Genomic DNA, 15,215 nt, shown 5'->3' with positions numbered 1-15,215 from the left:
CATTTGAGCATAAACAAAGGAAGCTGTATGACCGTGGCAAATGGAGATGGACTGATGCAATTTGGGTGAACAGACTCAAACCAATGCAATCACTCACATGAGGCAACCTCAAGCCATACGCACGATGACAAAACTGTTTGCTATAAACACGTTTTATGTACGCTCTTCCCTGCACCTGAATTATCGTAACATACCTTCACGAGGCAACATTCAGACAGTAATTTATTTGTGCAGGAAATTAATCACTGAGAGACTTTCTGCACAAGAAGTCAAATAAATAAGAAACCACGTTAGCCATTGCAAAGTAACGTTTCAGCAACACTGTTGTGATCTCCTATCTACATGTAATGAAGGTAAGAGGGTTGTGTGTGTGCAAGAACAACATTGCAGCTGTTGACATAAGTTGTCTTTAGCACATGAGCACCAGCAAAGAATGCAATGTTGTGGCACATTTGTGCACCTTTAAACACCAACAACAACAACAACCACAGCAACCCACTAGGTATGTGCTTTCTGATATATGACTAAGAAGTTTAGCATTTTACTAAAGGTGAAATCTGCAGCACAAAACTATCCCAAGTAGAAAAGAAGACCTTTGTCGGAACAGTCCACTGTCTAATGTTAGAACTAGCAGGAATCAGTCAGCAGATTGTGGTTGATCTGGGGTCAGATGCCCCCTCAGAGCTCCTGGGTCCTTGGCCAGTGCCCCACTTGATCCATGGCTGGTGTCACTCCCAAAATTGCTGACAAATGTTCATGGGGACTTTTTTTTTAATCGCAAACTGATGCAGAAATATGACAAACTGAGAAAGTGAAAAAAGCTTGAATTAACAGATTCATACATCTGTACTTTTAAATTTATTTAAATGTAATCACACAGAAAACAGACACGAAATATTGAAGCAGACTTGTTATAATTACTGTTAGATCAAAAGTCTGGAATGTATTACGGATGTCTCTGGTTCATTCCCACTTTTGAGTAAACATGGAGGAGCTTGTGCTGTTATTAACTTAGCCAAACAGTTTATATGTCACAAGTTAGTCGCCTCTCTCACCACAACCCAGGATTGTAAACCTGAAAGGCGGTTGTACCATAAGGTTTGGTACAAATGTAATGCCATAACCCTACAAAGGAAACAAAATATTATTCAGAGACCATGCAGTTTAGTAGACGTCATCAGTACAGCGAAGTTCTTTCGGTCATCATGGTGTACTATTCCCCCAAATACCTCCAGATCAGTCGCATAGAAAGGGGGGGCTGTGCGGGCGGTTCGCCCCAGGTGTCATCTCTGAGGGGGGTGACAAAAAGGCACACCAGGGGGGCTCACTCCGCCACCCCCTGGGTGCACGGCATGGCGGCCGCTCCAGGTGCCCATGCAGCTAACTCCGCCACTGCTCCAGATCTTTTATTTTGGCTAGGGATGCTGACCTCATCCATTGACATGCAAGGATATCAGACACAACATTTGCTCTCTTCCTTGCTCCCCACCCCATATTGATAGCAGCACTATCGTCATAAAATAAAGGGACAGGGAGACTTCATTACCTTTGAAAGGTGGTTGAAAAAATAAGCACTAAGCCAGGGGTCCTCAAACTACGGTCCGCAGGCCAGCTCTGGCCTGCCAGGGTCCTGAACCAACTGGTTTCCTCTATGCCAACCCTTCCACTCCACCCTTCCCCTCAGGCCGGCTCCGTGCCCGCTGGAACAGCGCCTCGCTGGCCGGTTGCCTCCTTAATAGGTTCCATGTGGCGGCCTTGGCAACCTTAAAAGTTAGGGAAGCACCAAAAACACAGGCAACATATGCAAACAGAATTAGCAAGAAGAGAAGTCTGAATCACAACAGTTCATTGTACAAGGGAATCTCCATGTAAATAGTGGTGGGTTAATCCTTAAAATAAAGCTCTCCACCCAAACTTCCCCAAGTTTGAAAATAAACTTCCATGCAAAGAAAGTCATATGCATGAGGAACAACATCAAAAATAACCCAGAAGAAATGTAGTATAAAGGTGAGGTATAGGTAACTTATATTATTACTATAAAAAAATTCCTTCCAGTAGCACCTTAAAGACCAACTAAGTTAGTTCTTGGTATGAGCTTTCGTGTGCATGCACACTTCAGGTATCTGAAGAAGTGTGCATCCACACGAAAGCTCATACCAAGAACTAACTTAGTTGGTCTTTAAGGTGCTACTGTAAGGAATTTTTTTATTTTGACTATGGCAGACCAACACGGCTACCTATCTGTAACTTATATTATTACTGATATCGCCTGTTGTGTGCCTGTTCTGGCTATTATTTTGATACAAGGTTTTTTTAAAAACAACAACAACATGAGAAAGAGCATGTTTCTGGCACCTCTTTATCAGCATACAGAAATAGACAGTGAACAAAGGAAACATGTTAAAATGCATTGTTAGCAGTTATACATGTGACTCACAGCACCTACATCAAACTAGAAACAGAGTACCAAGTTTTAACCTCCTTAATAATAATAATAATAATAATAATAATAATAATTTATTATTTCTATCCCACCCATCTGGCTGGGTTTCCCCAACCACTCTGGGAGGCTTCCAACAAAAGATTAAAAATGCATTAAAACATCAGTCATTAAATCATTCCCTAAACAGGGCTCCTTGCCTTGCCTTATCATTTGCTTAAATCTGAAACTTGCCCACGTAAGGTTTTCTATTGCATGCTGTTTTTTTATCGTCATGTTTTCACATAATTTTAATCTAGTTATTTGAATGATAGTAGATCCCTTTGCCACAGCACTGGCAGAAATTTAGGTGCAGAAATTATGCCCTACATAATTCATTCTCACTAATTTCTATGCATCTCTCCCCTCTGAGTCATATCTGAATCTCAGGAACCATGCGCTCAAAATTGCAACCATCTTTGGCAGCACCTATGTCTGTGAACAGACTTTTCCCCGAATGAAGCATCTGAAATCTCCAACCAGATCCCAACTAACTGATGAACACTTACATCACTTGCTACAACTAGCAGTGACAAATATGGAACCGGATATTGACAATCTCATTAGCCAAAAGCAGGCCCATACTTCCCATTGAAATGCTTATAAGTTTATGTTGATTAAAATCGTTCTTCATTTTAAATATTGTATTGTTTTTCCTGTTTTTGTGTGCGCCACTAATAAAATATGTGCAGTGTGCCTAGGAATTCGTTCATATTTTTTCCAAACTATAGTCCAGTCCCCAGAAATGTCTGAGGGACAGTGAACCGGCCCCCTGTTTAAAACGTTTGAGGACCCCTGCACTAAGCTATGTGTTTGTTTTAGAGGAGACACAACTAGGGTGAAATCGAACATAACTCCAGTTTACTTTTGAGGTTCCCTGAAATATACTCAGAGTCGCAAAGTGATTGCATGCTCTTTATTCAGCTCATAGTGGTGAGGAGGAGTGAATGAAAGTCCCCTCACAGTATCTGCTTTATATACATTATTTACACAATGGGCTGCACATGATTGGCTAATTCCGGAATTCTACTGTAAGCCAATCAGGTTGTGGATTCACTTCTATCTGGAGCAGGATTGGGTGGTTCCTGCCAACCAACCATACTGCTGCATTGTTCTAGGACCAATCAGGCTGCTGCATTCTGAATCCTATTGTTCTAGGACCAATCAGACTGCTGCATTCTGAATCCTATTGTTCTAGGACCAATCAGACTGCTGCAGTTTGGATCCTATTCAACTCAGTACATAACATTCCCTCTCTCCCTGTTTCTGCATCAGTGCCGACCTTCCTTTCACTGAATCAGACTATTAGTCTTTCCAACCCGATGCTGTCATGTCTAACTGAAAACAGCTGTCTGAGGTTGCAGCTGTCTGTCACGCTGCCTAAGTCCCTGTCTTAACTGGAGATGCAAGGAACTGAACCTAGGACCTTACACTTGCGAAGCACATGCTCTCCCACAGAAAAGTTGCAACATATAAAGAGCCAGGACAGGGACCCAACTAACCTCAAACCACTTACGCTAGCTGGGTCTCCAGGGTCTCAGACAGAGACTCTTCCCAAGCCCTGCTCCCATGATATCCCTTTAACTGACAATACTAAGAGGTGAATCTCAGGTCTTCTGGAAACAAAACATGTGTTCTTTCATTCAGAAGTGGGCCTTCCCATAAACCCGCCGACCCATAGGGCAGAGTAGATACACAAGGTGTTACACAAAGAATGTGTCCCATTTGTTTCCAGGCCCGAGCAATTGGGAGACGTGCTTCTGCTACTCTAGAGGTAGCGAGGAGAGAGATTTTTTTATTCAGGCCAACTTACCAAATTTGCACTTTTTGAAGCAATATATGAACTGGAACACAACCATCCTCTGAAATTCACATTTTTCCAAATTGTGCAATGCAGATCTCCAGCCACGTATAGCAAGAAATATGCATGTACTAGAGTAAAGCGTGCACAAAAATGCATATAAGTAGTGAAATTGACAAGCTACAATTAATTTTTATTAAGGGAAATTGCTTGCAAAAAGTGCATTAGTCAAAACTGATTACAAAAATAAGTATGCTAGAAGAAATCCACACTAAAATGCTGATGGATTTGTATGAAGTATATGCGTGCGTGCATGCTTGCGTGCATGTGTGTCAAACTGTTCCAGAAATATGAAGAACAAAGTTTAAGACTGAAAAGATTGGAAACCTGGACAGCCAAAATTGACATATTTGCACATCCCTTGCTAGAGGTCTCTCACTATCCATGACTGTTAAGAGTTTGTTTCTATTCCATTTTCCAGCCAGAGGCCCTTGAAAGCTACATACACGTACCTGCCTTTTAAAAAAGAAGCAAAACTGAATCCATCCAGTTGTACACAAGAACCAGGTCTGAAACAAGTAAAGCCTGGAGCGGCTGTACCTTGGGTATTACTTTTGTTAGTGGTTGCTATTTTGTTATGGGAACGCTGAAACAGTCTGCAACATTTCTGTGTTTAACTACAAACTTTTTATTGATTGTAAAACTCTTTGGGAGACCTAGGGCAACCTCCCCCCCCCCCCAAAAAAAAACCCCAACCAAAATCCTGGTGCAATGCAAAACAAAACACACCGTGCAGGTTTCACCTAACCAGCCCTGCCGGCAGAAGCCTTGAACAAGGGCTTGGGCAAGGGGGCTTTCCCCCACCTCTCAGCCCGCCCGCCCCCCGGCTCTCCTGAAATGGCTGGAATGGATTGAGTAGGTAGAGCCTTGAGGGTGCTGCAGTTATGATGAAGAATGTAAGGCGAGAGGTGGGAGGGCACCGAATTTTGGCATTGCACAGAGCACCACTGAAATCTGAGACCCCAAGGTCCACCACAGAGAAGGGGAATCACCCCAGGAATGCTTGCACAGAGAGAAGAGTGCAATGACAAATTCCACTCCTCACATTTCACCTTGCCTTTTGAGTGAAACTCATTCCTGGATCCTCAAGGTAATGTTGCCTCAACTGGAATAAAAAAGGAATTGTTTCCTTTATTTGAGAAAGCATTAGAGGCTTATGGTGTTTTGATGCTATTGGCTGTATTTACAAATATAAAGCGGGGACAAACAGGTATAGATCTACTACTACCTTCCATCAGATCTCTAGATTAGGAATGAGGAACCGGTGGCCCTCTATATGTTGAAATGAGCAATCACTCAATTATTTATTTATTTTTTGCAGGAAAATGATACAACAATGCATCCAGCAATTGTTAATCCCAGTCATCCATAACTGTGCATCTAAAATGGGCTGATATGCGATTGAATCCCAGTCCCATAATAATGTCAGTGTGGAAGTGCCCTTTGTTTTCCTGGAAAAGAGCCTTCAGGGAGTCAGAGAGTTCAGATGAGAGCAGAGGATGTGCACTTTGTGAACCCTAGTCCAACATGGTAAGTATTCCAATACTAGGGAGAAAAGAAGGAAGTTTCCTTCTTCTTAGAAAGAAATGGTCTCCTATCGCATGCCCGAAAAAGGAAAAGAGATTGTTTACTTGACCCAAGATGATTCTGTGAAAGTTTTGGATATGTCAGCAAGAAATGCAAAGATCTGCATCCTTGTTGACCTTCCTAAAGGGAAATAATCTAAAAAAGAAGCAGAGGGAATTTGTTACTTCCTCTCTTAGTTGTTTCTAAATGTGGTATGAAATGCCCCCTCTGCATGAGAACTGCTTGTGCTGAAGTACTGGTTGCGACATTCTTTAGAAACCATAACCAAACTCAAAACATTTCCAGAGTTTTTGACTCTTAGCTGACAAAGAGCCCGAAATTAACAGGTCCGTGGCAAAGTACTGTTACATTGCAACAAGAATAAGACGAGCAATGATGTCTACAAAGGAGTTCAAACTGTAAACATCGAAAGAATGATAATAAACAGTAGCGACTCCTGAATTGAATTTTAAAAACTTAAAACTCGAAACCTGGTCATAAATATAAGCACCAATTCTGAGAATTGGCCATATTTTTACTGCTACTTGTAGCACAATACTATTCTTAATGTCATATTTTATAAATTGCTTCCTGGTCACTGACCGTATTAAAGATATTTGATTTGATTTTGACTTGGAGCGACAAGTGGGCATGTCCTGTATAAGCCAGCAGAGTTGACTTAGGCATTTTATTATTTATTCTTACATTAATACCCCACCTTTCCTTCATGGAGCTCTTAGAAGGATGAGGAAAGCCACACTCAACTTGTCCAACTTTTAAATGCACTTCCTCCCTCAGGGCGGCTGTGGAGAAATTAGATATAAAACTTGTTTATATTTGTGCCTGAAGGGATAAAAGGTTCTGCGACTTCTGTTACAGAGTCCGAGGCCTTGTTCTGTTATGGTGTTGTAAGCCTTTGTCGCAGTAGTTCTTGCTGAAAGTCGGTGGGAATAAAGGGCTTGATGAGGAAAGTGTGAGGAATAAAACCAGGGGGAAAACTGAGGCCTATATATATTAACGGCCCGTGTGTTATTCAGAATGCCCAGTGTTTTATCTGTGTTATGTATTTTTGTGTTTTTACATTGTAAAACTGCCCTGTGATCCTCGGATGAAGGGCAGTATAGACATTTATTAAGGAATAATAATAATACTCATCTGGGGAAGATCAGAGAAAGGAGTTGGTGGCTGAGGTAGCCTGAGAGGCTATCCTCTTACCAGAGGAAGTTTATACAAATGGGCTAAAATGTCCAAGAAGTAGAGTTTTGGGGTACAGAGGCAGATTATCCCCAATAAGTGGACTGGGTTGGGGAGTTATTGCCTGAGGTGGAGTTCCAGGAAAATTGGCCTGAGGTAAAAGCCACTTGAAGAGCTGGAGATCTGGTGCTAGGGAACATGGTCTCTTGTTTTTTCAGAAACTGTCAATAAGTACCCAATGTACGTACCAGCAGGGCTATTTTTCTAGAAAAAGAGCTGCTGGAGCTCCAGTCAGCTCTGGCTGGGGGAAAAAGCCCCGACTATCAGTATTCTCTCATAGCATCCCTTTAATAAACCAATAATATTAGTTTATAATTCATCCACTCTCAAGTGCTGGTGTCCATCTCTGTGCTAGGAGGCTTTTTCAAAGCACTTTGAGTGAATTGCTGGCACTGGGAAGTTAAGGAAGCAAAGATACCTAAACTTGGGTATATTATTATTATTATTATTATTATTATTATTATTATTGGACTTTATTTACCGCCCCATACTCAGAGGTCTCACGACAGTTCACAAGTGAGGCTGAGGGGTCTGGTAACCTTGACAGCAGTTTCTGTCTCAAAACTCGGCATAATTTCTAGTTGTCGTGGGTCCCTGTTCAGTCTGGCATATAGGTCTTTAGCCCGGCATCTATGAGGAGAAGCATAAAAGCAAATGTTAAGATCTTCAGCTTAACAGGTAAATTCTTCAGCAGCTGCTGAAAAAGCAAGATCCCCGCACCAAAGGCATTTATTTAAGAAGACTAAGTTTTATAAGCAGTCACATAAGCAGAAACGTATTTCTGTGGATTAGAGCAGGAAGCAGATAACAGTCATAGGAGAGGAAATGCAGGCATAAATAATCAGTTCCCAACTTCCCACAGTGGGGAAAAGATAATAGCCGGGAAGTTCAAGGCTGTATTTCAGGATTAGTGCTTCTTTTTCCAATGTGTTAGTTTGTAACACAGTAAAAAGAACTCGGAGTCTTGAAGGAACGCATTGTGCTAATCTAGACATGAAATATTTTAAACATTAATTGGCTCTGCTAAAGTATCTGCTTACAAGAGACAAAGAATAGCAAAGACTGGAAACTTTTGTAGATGTTACAATGATTTTCAGGATACAAAGGCACATCAGGCTGAAGACTCACCAACAAGCAACATGGGACCAAATCAGTGTTATGAATTGCATGTGCCCATTGTTCTTGTCCTCCTTTTCTCTTGAGGATGACCAGAAGCAAAACATTGGTTGCACAAACGTTGAACAAAGAAAATAAAACAAAACCTGTCTCTTTACCATTAGAATCTCCCCAAATAGAAATGTCACCGTATTTCACATTAAAACTGCAATTCTCGAGATGTTTACTCAGGGTATATCTCACTGATTTCAACTAGACCTTTCTCCAAATAAGTCATGCTTAGGATTGCAACCAAAAGGCAAAATCTACGGCTGTGAGCCTAACCTCACTTTCCTGAGAGTAGGCCCCACTGAATTCAGTAAGAGTTACTTCCGAGCAGACACGGTTAGGATCACTCTGGAAATCTTCTAAAATGCACCTTTTTTAAAAAAAAAATCACTTACCTCCCCCGCCCATATTGTTTTGTACGTAATTTGTATGAGAACATTCTGCCATTGAGATGCCCCTAAGTAATAAAAAGCTTGTGAAATTTCAGGATAGGTATGGGATATTGTGTTAGAAGCAGGACAGCTTTAAAGTTGATGAGGGGGAATCTAAAAAGGGATTCCCCGTGGTTTGGGGAGAGATTTGCATAAAAGCAGCATATATGGTACAGTTCCCCCTAAACAGGGAACCTGAACGTTTCAAAATGCATTGATGCAGGGTTTATGATGACTAAAGAACAGTTCACTGGGGAGAGGTTGTTGTGCTCATTTGACAAGAGGCAGTTCCTCCTTCCTTGTGACAGGAAGACTGGCACTGTGATTGGAAGTGAAAAACAGAACCCTGGAAAAGTTACTGCCTGGTTTACCACTAGATATGTCAGCCAAAAAGCTCCACCCTCCTCCACTCCTTCTCCTCTGTCCTTACATGGAGTGCTTAGGGCAGTGGTGTCAAACATTTTTCAAAGAGGGCCAGATTTGATGCAGTGGCGTAGCGTGGGGGGTGCAGGGGGGGCCGGGCGCACCGGGCGCAACATCTGGGGGGGGTGCACTCGCACTCACAGCTCTCTGCCCCTACCTGGCTCACTCAGGGTTAGGGGGCGCAAATTACTTGCCTTGCCCCGGGTGCTGACAGCCCACGCTACGCCACTGATTTGATGAGGGCTGGCCAAAGTTGTTGGGCTTTTTTTAGGATTTTGCCCCAAAGTTGTTGAGCTGTTTTTAAGGATTGCTCCTCACAGAAATTTCTGGGTTTAACTTACATTTACACTTAGGTGTTGAGGAGACAGAAGGGAACAATGACTGTGGTCAAACTTCAAAGAAACAAACTCTCCATTGTTATTAGTATCTCCTTTCCTGGGCTGCTTCAACTCCTGAGACTCTGCAGCAGCCTTTGTCAATCTGTTGCCCCAGATGATGGAGACTACAACATGCAGCAGCAGCAACAGATAGCATGAGAGCTGGGGCATGATTTGATGAAGTGAACATGCACAGGGCCCGACCATTTTGCCTGACGTTCTTAGAATCATTAAAATTAAATGCAAATTTTATGCAACAATTTTATGCAAATGAATCCAGAAAGCTGAAATATATGTCAGGAACATTGTAAAGTACCGTACATTACGCAGTAATAAAGGTTGTCTGTCAACTTTTAAGTTCACAACATATGAACAGGAACATAACACCAAGTATACTTATTGTGCCCAAATATATTTATACCTGATTTAGACCAACTGACATTAACTGAGATTTTACAATGTAGTCATCTCAATTGAAAAAAAACAACATGCCTGCACGGATGCGAAGGGTGAAGCTGAAATATTCTGGACTGCAGCTAAGGGATCGCCACCCCCTCCTGCATGCACGGAAGTAGGAGTGGGGTGGGGCTGCTCTGATGGGATTCCTTTCCCCTCCTGCTTGCACGCAAGTAGGAGTTGAGATTGGGGCTACTCTGATAGGCAGTGCAAAGCCTCCCCTCCCAGCTGAGGGATCCCCGCCCCTCCTGCTCAATCTCTCCTCTGTCTTTCCCTTAAATAGTATGCTCTGCTTTTAAAATTTGCATATGTTTGTTCCCATCCTTTTTTGTTTTGCAATGTACACAATTTAAACAGAAACAGAGTGCCCCATCAATAAAGTTAAGGCAGCTTCTAATAGCACAAAATGCAAGGAGCGTGCTTCTTCAAGGCTTTACGATTGCTCAGCAGAGCTTAGCAAGGAACCAGAGTCACCAAAGTAGCACATATAATCAGCAGACACCGCAATGAGTCAACTCAACTGATCTCCAATGATTCATAACTGACCTAGTTTTTCTCCTCCTCCTTGGGTGTGCAGCTATGCCCTCTGTGCACTAGCTGACTCTCTGAGGCACACTGGAGATTCATCCTTGGGGGTAGGGTGTGAAGGGTGCTACTTTCACTGCACCTTCCCATTGTTGCTTCTTCCCAGGGCAGAAAATGAGCTTTGCTGATGGCTGTCTGGCAAGGGGCTTTGGCAAGTATCCCATTCATCACTGGGAATCATCCATAGCCAACCGTTACAAGCTTTGCATCCTTTCTCGGGTCATTTTGTACCCCTTTGCAAAGCCACTGAAGACTGCATTATCTTTTGCAATGTCTTGGCATAGTAATGATTCTTGGGAATGAGATCAGTTCTCACAAAGCTTGCTTTTCCTGTCTGTTTGCTTTAGCAAATCTCAACATAAATGCATGAGTTTGGGATTTCAAATGGGGGTAGCATTCCAAAGCATCCTCCTAAAATTGCTTCAGGTGTATTATACTTGTATTATACTATGTGTGCTTGTAAGTGCACAAGCTCGGGGCAGCTGAACAGCCTAGTGTCATGCTTGTTGAGGACATCCCAATTGCCAGAGAGGCAGGTGCAATATAAACTTGGATAGCAGCATCTATGCAATATTCTTTGCTGGAAAAAGGGTGACCCTTCTTCTGAAAAGTTTGGCATCTCAACAAGAGGCTTTCACAGATTTGAGACTCCTAGAGAAACTGAATGAATGTTAGTATTTTTGAAGGATCGTTTCCATTTCCTAGAGAGTTGTTTTCATGGCCCAGTTTTGAATAGGGGAGCTTAAGTCTCTGAATACTCAGCCTTTGCACTTCTTGCCATGTATGCATAAATGCTGTTTTAAGCTGTGGGCTAAGCTGTGCTTCTTGTTTACATTTGTGGAAAATCTGTAGCGAGGCAAGATTAAAATCAGTTCAATATGAAGAATAATGTAGCTAAATCTGTTGGATTCCCAGCGGCAGTGCTAGTGGGAAACCGCCCTTGCCAGAAGGGAGTGGTTGTAAATGATTTATGACTGACTTGTGCCAAAAGTGTGCAGTTCTGAACCAAGAAAACTCCCAGTTGCAACCTGCAAAAATAGTAAGAGGAGCAGGCTAGAGAGGGGAAGGGAAGCTACAGAACTGGAAAAACAAGGGGAATGCAGATGTTGAAACATGCCCATTCACACCCTAACCACTCACAGCTAGACCTCCAAATTGTCAGACTATGAAAATAATCCAAAATCCAGTGAGTCATAGAAATCAGAGCCAGATGGTCCAGATGTCATAATAACTCACTCTAAAAGGTAGAGCCATGGGAAGCAATCAGTGGAAGGCAAACTTGCTCTGAAAGATGCCTCAAAAAAATGCAGCAACATCCTGTGGAGGGAAACAGTGGCAGAGAAATTCCAAAATCCATACTAGGACAGTATGTTCATTAGCCCCAACTAAAAATATAGCCAGATGGTGAACAAGCTTTTGAGTTCTCAAGTGGTCTTGCAACCCATGACAGTTTGAAGTCTGGGGCAAAATACAGTATGATGCTGCCCCCCGCCACCCATTTGAAGCAGATTGGTGCTTGAGTATTCAGGACTGGTGATCCTCAAACACCTCACCTTTGCTCTCTGCTCCCCATGTATCCACTGCTTGAAGAAGCTGCCTCCTTCTGTATAATGGTAGGATTAGTCCTGCATTAAAAGGTAAAGGGACCCCTGACCATTAGGTCCAGTCGTGACCGATTCTGGGGTTGCAGCGCTCATCTCGCTTTATTGGCCAAGGGAGCCGGCATACAGCTTCCGGGTCATGTGGCCAGCATGACTAAGCCACTTCTGGTGAACCAGAGCAGCACACAGAAACGCTGTTTACCTTCCCGCTGGAGCGGTACCTATTTATCTACTTGCACTTTGACGTGCTTTCAAACTGCTAGGTTCGCAGGAGCAGGGACAGAGCAACGGGAGCTCACCCCGTCACGGGGATTCAAACTGCCAACCTTCTGATCGGCAAGTCCTAGGCTCTGTGGTTTAACCCACAGCGCCACCTGCGTCCCAGTCCTGCATTAGACAAGATATTAAGGGGTGTTCCTAGTTGTGCAGTTGCTCCCCTAGGCACTTTGGTATGCAAAGCAGGAAGTGCTTTGCAGATATAAGTGGAATAGGTCCTCAAGGTGCAAGACAGAGTGTGTGTGTGTGTGTGTGTGTGTGTGTGTGTGTGTGTGTATAGGGTTTATTAGGAGAAAAGGGGAAATGGGATGCTCCCCCATTTTTTAGTATATACAGCTAGCGGGGAGTGCTTGCCACTGCCCAGGATTTTTTTGAGACCAAAAAATACTGTGGTTTTTTAACGGGTCATGTAATCTGTGAGTTTATACTCATCATGCCAAAGACTGGGTGAAGTCATGCCAAAGTCATGTTTCGGTCTGCCATCTTGATTTATCTTGACCTGGAAGTAGCATCACCGTTAGAAGTCATTAGTGGCAGAGAATCCATCAGATGCACTATGCCAAAGGTTGGTGCTGGCCCTGACTTTATCAGCTGGGTGGATCTGTTCAATTTCAGTTTCTCTGTTTCTCCATTTTCTAAATCCAGTTCTCTAACATTTCCATATCTGTCTACGGTTGTTGTTTTTAATGTGCTCATTAAAATTCATCAGCATTTTTGGTGCAAATTTATCCTAATACAGGTGTCCTCCCACTTACACACAACAGTTGGGAGGGACCCTGATGGTCATCTGGTCCATCACTTGCAATGCAGGAAATTCAGCTAAAGCATCCATGACAGATGGCCAACAAACCTCTGCTTAAAAACCTCCACAATTTTATATACTTAATAGCAGTTATATCCTACTCTTCTGCTTGCATTTACAAAATTGGAGCCACTAAGAATAATCCAACAGTATACAAAACAAATCATAAAAACATAATGCCATGATACAACAAAACAGTTTAACAAGAAAAAAGCAGACAAGTTACAGCAGGTAAAACAGCTTAAAAAGAGGTCTTCCTTAACAAACCTCAAACCTCCTGGAATAAGAGGACTAAACAGATCTTTTGAGGCAAGGAGGTCCATAGTGTAGGCAAGACCTGCAACCCCCCCCCCCCATTTCTTAGGCTGTCATAATTCAGCCGCCATGCGGTGGAGAGGAAAGGGAGAGGGAGTGGGGTGGGGAAATATATCCCTTTAGGTCTCCTGGTCCAGTGCAGCTATTGTAAAAAGGTTTTAAATGATCCCACAGAGCAGGGGTCCTCAAACTTTTTAAACAGGGGGCCAGTTCACTGTCCCTCAGACACTGTTGGGAGCCAGACTAAAGAGGTGCCAGAAACATGCTCTTGTTCATGTATTTTTTTAAAAAAACACCTTGTTTCAAAATAATAGCCAGAACAGACACACAACAGGCACTATCAGTAATACTATAGTTACCTATACCTCACCTTTATACTTCATTTCTTCTGGGTTATTTTTGATATTGTTGTTCCTCATGCATATGGCTTTCTCTGCATTGAAGTTTATTTTCAAACTTGGTGAAGTTTGGGTGGAGAGCTTTATTTTAAGGATTAACCCACCACTATTTACATGGAGATTGCCTTGTACAATGAACTGTTGTGATTCAGACTTCTCTTCTTGCTAATTCTATTTGCATATGTTGCCTGTGTTTTTGGTGTTTCCCTAACTTTTAAGGTTGCCAAGGCTGCCGCATGGGTCCCGTGTGAAGGTTAAGGAGGCAACTGGCCGGCGAGGCACTCCTCCGTTGATCACAGAGCCAGCCTGAGGGGAGGGTAGGAGGTTAAGGCAAAGGGTTCTTTTGCCACCATCCTACCCTCTGGTGGCTTAAAAGGGCAGCATGCCGTTAGCAAGCAGCCGGCACTGCCGGTAGCAACCGCGTTACCAGGGCTTTGTTACACACACACAGTTTTACCTCAGGGCTCTTTCCGCCAGGCTGCTTCCAAGCCTTGGGCCTTGCAGGCAGGCTGGGTTCAGGACTCTGGTGGGCTGCATCTGGCCCACGGACCGTAGTTTGAGGACCCCTGCCAAAGAGGAACACTAGTCAACACACCCTTGCTACCACATTCTGGACCAAGAGAAGTTTCCAAAGGCTCTTTAAATGCAGCCCCATATAAAGCAAATTACAGTTTTCAAATCTAGACGTATAGGATCCATATGTCGTTAGGTTGCTTCCATCTTATGTAAAGAACCTGATGCTCTGTCATAGTACTCATCTGTTAATCCAATTCAGGCAGCTTGCGCATGAAAATGCAGGTGCAAGGCTCCCTTCTTTGATTGTTTTGCAAAGTACATTAAAACTGCTTTGAAAAGAAGGATTAATCGTTGTTTACCATCCCTTCAGAGTTCCTCCTCTCTAAATCTGAAAACAGGAGACTCTACAATAAATATTTGCTATCATTTTGTTAGAAACCATTCTACCCAGAGAGCAAAAATGGGTCCAGTCTTCTCATTCTGCTTTGACATCTGATGGGAAGTTGACACTCCCATATGACACTTGCCATTCGTCTGTCGTTTATTTCAACCCAACAGACATCCATGTCCCAAAATGTGTAGCTGTATAGCTGTGCATTAGAATTTTAAGGGGGGGGGGGAGTATAAGTATTATACTGAAAATGGAATTATACTTGACATGGAAATTGGGAACACATTCAATAAACTTTTATTCTTTTCTGTAATAAAAAT

The 15,215-nt window shown here is 42.8% G+C and overlaps 2 long non-coding RNA genes across 3 annotated transcripts in view; one reads left to right on the top strand and one right to left on the bottom strand.

Moving 5' to 3' along the window:
• Positions 1-850: 850 nt before the first annotated feature.
• On the bottom strand, positions 851-14,968 carry LOC310706725. Its single transcript, XR_014526119.1, has 2 exons — positions 14,446-14,968; positions 851-1,125 (listed from the first exon to the last, which is right to left on the bottom strand). It is a non-coding gene; the product is annotated as an uncharacterized lncRNA (long non-coding RNA).
• The window catches only part of LOC310706700, a 28,888-nt gene continuing 19,285 nt past the window's right edge, over positions 5,613-15,215 (top strand). Inside the window, exon 1 of one of the 2 annotated variants that reach the window (XR_014526085.1) lies at positions 5,613-5,870. This is a non-coding gene — a long non-coding RNA (uncharacterized lncRNA). Of the gene's footprint in view, positions 5,871-6,629; positions 7,341-15,215 lie in introns of those variants that run through there. The other variant, XR_014526086.1, reaches the window with a different exon arrangement.

The sequence above is a fragment of the Podarcis liolepis genome (assembly GCF_965112155.1).
Source record: "Podarcis liolepis genome assembly, chromosome: 5".
NCBI classification, from domain to species: Eukaryota; Metazoa; Chordata; class Lepidosauria; order Squamata; family Lacertidae; genus Podarcis; species Podarcis liolepis.
This window is presented reverse-complemented; position numbering and strand designations above follow the sequence as displayed.